The sequence below is a fragment of the Montipora capricornis genome, chromosome 12 (genome assembly GCF_036669925.1).
Source record: "Montipora capricornis isolate CH-2021 chromosome 12, ASM3666992v2, whole genome shotgun sequence".
In the NCBI taxonomy this organism is placed as follows: Eukaryota; Metazoa; Cnidaria; class Anthozoa; order Scleractinia; family Acroporidae; genus Montipora; species Montipora capricornis.
The window spans coordinates 10,265,757-10,272,641 of NC_090894.1; positions in this window are offsets into that span (position 1 = coordinate 10,265,757).

A 6,885-nucleotide genomic window follows, 5' to 3' on the forward strand; every position below is an offset into this window, starting at 1 on the left:
TTATTCCAGTGCGAGCGTCCCTTTAGTGACAAAACCGATGGTTATAATTGAGCCCGCTGTACCATGAAAAACGAAGATGGCGGCGAGATCTGGCATATTAGGCTTGGGTTCGAGAGTGTATCCTGGCAACATGCAGCGCATATTCAATAAAGATCATACTCGATTCATGCAGAGCCTTTCTCGAGAACGCCAAAATCGAGCAAGCAAAAGAAAGGCTCTGCTTGCAGGGTGGTGCTAGGGTAACACTCTTGCTAGGGTAACCCTAGCACTAGGGTTACCCTCCCTCCTTGTAAACAGGGCCTAAGGCAATATATCGTCGTTGTCCTTTCGCATTTACTTTAAACCTCGTTATGGCTCACCATTACGGTAAAACAAATTTTTGGGTACGTTATGACTTGAGCATAATACGTTTCGCAAGTCGTTTTTTACAAAAGCAAAAGCGGACTTCGATCGAGTTTTGCCAGTCATTCGAAAGGAAATTTAGTTTGACATATACACACCTTTAATAAGTCTAATATATGCCGTTTTCCGCTAATGACCTCGAACTCTTGCTTTCAAATTTTATTCAGAAATGTTCGAAGGCCTAAGACTTCTCAGATTTCTTTTCTTTTTCTTTGAAGCCTTTGTTCATTCCTGAATAAATTTTAAAAGCATTAGTTTAAACTGCATATGTTAGACTTAAAAGGTTGTATATTCCTCTCCAATCAGAACAAATTTTAAATTTCTATTCATTTTACCCAAAAATTCGGAGCAATTGTTTCGAGATACATTCGTATTTTGTTTTCTTCTTTGCTTCATTTGAACTGTTGATGTACAGTTTCATTACCCGCTCTGTATGTAACGAAATCCGAATCACGAGTGAAAAGCAAGAGTAGTTTGCACACGCGATTCACCACTCCAAAACAAACCGAGTATTCTCGAGTATTCATTGAACACAAAACCCATCCGCGCCAAAGCGTCCAAACGTCAAGATCTAAAGCATTCCACAGAAGTCACCGTGAAATTTATGGCCATTTCTCAATTGTTTTGCTCCACCGGTCCTCCTCGTAAACGTGACAGTCTGTGGTCATGGTTGGTCTGTGCTTGTGCAACGATGACTTGGATTTCATCGCTCGGGTTTCTTTTTAGCTTTGGAATTTTCCAGTCAGTGTTGATGGATTATTTCAAGTCATCCAGAGAAACTGCAGGTAGGTACATTAGTGGCTGTTATGTCAAGAGCTTAATTTGCCATAGCTTAGTACCGATTTCCAATACCCTCGTCAGTTTTGATCCAATTTTGTCAACTACATCGGAGACTGGCACTAACAACAGTGATGCTGACACAAAGCCTCATACACCTTATTCCAAAATGGCCTCCAATTTAGTGTACGTTTGTTTGCTTGCAAATTGGCCTTTTTTGCCTCGTTCTTAAACTTAAAATTCAAAAGAACATTAACCTGGAACGAGGCAACAAGGGCTAATTTGCCAACAATTAAAAGAATGCTAACTCGTACTCTATCAAGTTCTTTGTATCAGAATTTCGCTAGACACCGCGGTAAACACCATTGAAACTTATATCTTAAAACCGGATTTCTTAGTTGACGTAACATTCATATTCTGAGAGTTTTAAGACCTGTTCCTAGAGTACCGCTATTTTATTAGCGAATCTTGTTTAAGAAAGACCGCCATGAAGATTTTTTTTCTTTTTGTTTGATTATAGCATGCCTTGGTTCCGTTGCCATAGCATTGACCTTCTTCACCGGCCATTTTTCGACTGCTCTCATCTCTCGATTTGGTTGTCGCATCACGACTGTAATCGGAGGAGTATTCTGTGCCGTGGGCTTGATAGCTAGTTCATTTGTTGAGAACATTTTTGTTCTCTTCTTCACTTACAGTTTTCTGTTTGCTGTGGGTTGCAGTTGCACATTTTCCGTGGGACTGGTAGTATTGAGCCAGTACTTTAAGAAGCTACAGTCTTTAGCCACAGCGGTGCTTACCTCAGGGCACAGGGGTGGTGTTCTCATTTTGGGCCCCACACTAGAGGCCCTTATAACAGCGACAGGTTGGCAGGCGACCTGTCGCATAATGGCCGGTGTTGCTCTTTTCACGTGCTCACTTTCAGTAACCTTTGATCCCAACGTGGAGACAGATAAAGACAAAGTCAACCTAATGAAAAGAGATTCCAGTGAAGATAGAAAAGATGAACATATTACCACGAAAATAAAATCAGTACTTGATTTCTCGGTATGGAAAGAACCTCCAGTGATCATTTTCATCTGTTGTGTATGCGTGGTGGACATTTTGTCCCTCAGATTCACCTGGTAAGTGAAAAGGCTTAGTGGAAACGGACTGTTAGCAAATCAGTGTCCACTAACCGTTCTCATAAATGGTAGAATCATTTAACACTTGGCTTGCACTTGAAGTCATTGGCAGCCGTGTTGGTGTACTGAACAATAGCGAAAACGTCTTTTGGGAATTTGGCGCTATTATTATGCTAAACGCGAGCTACATTTTGCTCTTGTTTTGTACACCAGCATGGCCGTCTGATCACGTGAGTGCAAACCAAGAACTAAGTGCCAAAGTGTACTAAGCAATATGAAGGACACAGAGTGCCCTTTCGACTTAATTAACCGTAATTCAGAAACCGCTGACCGGTTGTCTCAGTTTGTTGAGCATTGGACAACCGTGCGGGAATTGAGTCGTGCGGGAGGTCGTGAGTTCATCTGAGAAGAAACAGCTGCCTTTATGATGACATCTGCAAGTGGTCTATAAATCCAACACCATAACCATAACAGAGGATAAATCGCTATTTGAATAAAACCATTTTCAGATGTCTAAATTGTCTGCAGAAAGAAGTGAAATTGTAACCTGGTACTCATCAACAAATGTCGGAAGAATAAGGCTGAGGACGCGTCCATCATGATAATGCTACGGCTTGAAGCGAATGACAAGCTTACCTTAAGTCAATTTTTCAATTAAAATGCATGAATCACAGCAGTTTTCTAATCACACTACGAGTTTGACTAACGATGATTTCATCACAGGTCTTCTGGTGATTGAAGAATTCCACCAAGGAGACGTAACTGCGCAAAACGATGAAATACTAAACTCAAAGTTCAGATGCCAGAATTTTCTGCAGGAAAGCGAGACAGTGATGTAACTTAACATCTTTCTAGATTCACAAAACATTCACATATCCTTCAGATGTGTAAACTCTCTCCAAAAAAGAGGAGATATGTCACGATACTCATCAACAAATGTATAAAACATTTTTTGGGACGCCTCCATCACTCACCTGTCGAAAAACAACCAGGGTCATGACGTCCTCGTTATTTATTTGGGTTGTTCGTGGCGCAGTGCATTCTGGTTATGTTGCTGTTCGCTCCTCAACAATTAGTTCAAGAAAAACCAATCTTGAATCCAGGTCCTCAGGCTCCTTTTAAAGAGCCAATCTTAATTGGTTAGCGGGTCGCCAGGAGAAACTCTGGGATAATGGATACCATTTTCCTACAAAATCTGAGACGGTTTGTGGGCCGGCGCTTTTGAAGTTGGAACGTAATAGCCAATCAACAGGCTCGATTTTTTTCGATGATCCCAAAGTCTCTTCTGGTAACAACCCGCTGACCAAAGAGCCTGAGGACTTTGGGCGTGAGATTGAAGAAATACATGCAAAAGCGGTCAGCGGTACAACGTTAAGATCCTGCGTCGTCGGTATTTTGAATCGAAGGTCAATCATCTTAAGAAATCTAAACCCAGTCAGTGGTGGAGCTTTGTCAAACGAATCGCCGGTATGACTCCTGCGTGAGGGTTAGAAGAACTTCTATCCAAACAGACCGCCTTTCGCGCTGATTCATGCTCACCTCAGGTCCTCGCTAATATGATAAACGCTGCATTCCTCGAGACCATGTAGGGCTTCACGCGCCTTGTGAGACCCCCGTCCGCTGAGGTCAGCCGATGTATTGAGCCGGCGGATGTGTTACAGGTGACTGAGTCTGCTGTGCTAAACGCCCTTTTGAAGTTCAACCCTAACAAGGCGCCTGGACCGGACTGTGTGCCCAGCTGGCTGCTACCCGAATACGCCGACCTTCTCGCTAGCCCTATAACAGTTCTAAATACCAGCTTTTCCGAGCAGCGACTCCCTCAAACTTGGAAGTCGGCGGATGTAGTTCCCATTCCGAAGGAACAGAAAGTCGAAGACACCAGCAAGCATCTACGCCCTATCTCGCTGACCACGTCAATTTCTAAATTGGCAGAGAACTTTGTTGTGTCCTCACATTTTGGGCCAGCTGTACTCGAGGTAATCGATCCTGACCAATTCGGTGCAATCCCGAAGTCATCCACAACTCAGGCGCTGACGTCTATGCTTCATCAGTGGTTGGAAGCCACGGACGGCACGGGTGCAGCTTTGCGAGTAGTACTCTTCGATTACCGAAAGGCATTTGACCTGATCGACCACGGTATCCTCGTTCAGAAAATTCTCAGCCTCTCCATTCCCCGAGGCGTGGCACAATGGGTTATCAATTTCCTAACCAACCGTAAACAGCGCGTCAAGCTCTCCTCGTCCTGTTCTCCAGGCTGGGAGTTGATGCCTGCGGGAGTCCCCCAAGGAACCAAATTAAGTCCCTGGTTATTTTTACTCATGATTAACGACCTGAGGATCCTAGGCGTCCCTACTTGGAAATATGTGGATGATACTACTATTGCTGAGATCGTTCCCAGGGGAAAGGACAGCCACGCCCAACATGCTGTCAATTACGTGGCAGAACGGTCTTCATGCAATCTGATGCAACTGAACGCAGCCAAATGTAAAGAACTTGTTATTGACTTTGAGAAATTCAAACACTCTTTTGATTCATTGGTTGTTAGTGACAAGAATTTAAGAGTTGTTCAGAACGCTAAGATCCTAACTATATCGAACAACCTAACCTGGAACACTCACATAGGAGAAATCATAACAAGAGCAAACAAACGCATGTACTTTCTAGTACTTCTGCGCAAGGCCGGTGTCCCATCATCAGACATTGTGAATTTTTATTGTACTTGTGTAAGACCGTTACTTGAATACTGTGCGCCCGTGTTCCACCACGCCATACCTAGCTATCTCAGCGAGGACCTCGAGAGAATTAGCCTGAATTATAGTCGCCTCTCTCCCCGAGTGACTTAGCGAGTGGAGGAGGCGGCTGAAAATCAAGGCTAACCATCAGTTTAAAGCTGTTTAACTAGAGCTAAGATTTCTGCAGCTGCCTCTAACGACAAACAGTGCAACATTTGTATCAGTCAAGGAAAAAGGCCAACAAGAATGGTTACTCGTAAACGACTCCTACCAGTCAGCTTAGAAAATTAGCAAAAAGGTATTTCACGAGGGAGAGCCAGATAATAAATGGAACCAGGAGTACATTACCCGGAGCTTCCATCTGTATTGTACCCTTGAGTCAACCCTTTCCGTATATTTCTATTTTTAGATCTACTAAATAGTGACGTAATGGATTGAGAATAGAATACAATATGATTTTATTTGCTCAGTTCATAGTTAATGTACAATTTAAAGTCGGAAACAAGAAGATAAATAGATAAAATAATCATAATTACAATTCGAATTAATTAATTTAATTAGAAAGTTTAAAATTGCCACGCTGGTTTAATAATATTTATCATGGAGATTGATCATGCGCAAAAATTTAAAAAACAGGTTTGACAAGTCGCAACTGGGCTGACTCATCTATTTCTTTGGATGAGCGCAAATCAAAGAATGTCCAGGCGGCTGGCAGAGTCGTCTTTCCTCTTCCCGACTTATCGCCACAACTACTGTGACCACTGCGACCACCACAACTACTGTGACCACCACGACCACTGTGACAACCATGACTACCACAACTACTGTCACCACCACGACCACTGTAACAACCATAACCACCACAACTACTGTGACCACCACGACCACTGTCACCACCATGACCACCACGACCACCACAACTACTGTGACCACTCCAACCACTATGACAACCATAAACACCACAACTACTGTGACCACTACGATCACTGTCACCACCATAACAACCACAACTAATGTGACCCCTACGACCACCACAACTACTGTGACCACTATGATAACTGTCAACACCATAACCACCAATACTATCATGACCACCACAACTACTGTGACCACTACGACCACCACGACTACTCTGACCAACCACGACAATCACTGTGAACTGCGACCACCAAGACCACCACAACTACTGTAACCACCATGACCACCACAACTACTATGACCACTGTGACCACCATGACCACCACAACTACTGTGAGCACCGCGACCACCACAACTACTTTGACCACCATGACCATCACAACTACTGTGACCACCACAACTAATGTGACCACCACAGCTATTTTGACCAATACGATCACTTTCACCACCATAACCACCACAACTACTGTGATCACCACGACCACTGTGACAACCATGAACACCACAACTACTGTTACCAAAACCTCTTATTAAGGGAGTCAGTTAAGTTTAGTTTTTTTTTTAATAAAGGGATCTTTACAAATAGGGCACAGATTTCCATGTTTTTTTCAAGTATCTTAAGTGACATCTGTGCATGAAAATGACCAAGTGATAATAATATTATTGTTTTACTTTGATCAGTTTCCTGTTGTGTCTTAAACATGTCATTTATTCTTATTCCAGTGCTTAAGTCTAAAACTCTTCCTGGTGTGTGTGTGCTGATCTGGTCAAAGCAGGCATGGCAAGCAACATTCCAGATTGTTTTCAGAGATTGTGATGAGGAGTTCAGGGTTCAATATTTTATTGGTTTTGTGATGAAAAAAGCCAGCGTTGTTATTCATCTCTCATTTTTTCCTCCATGAGATCCTGCATGATGACAACAGTATTACTGCAAA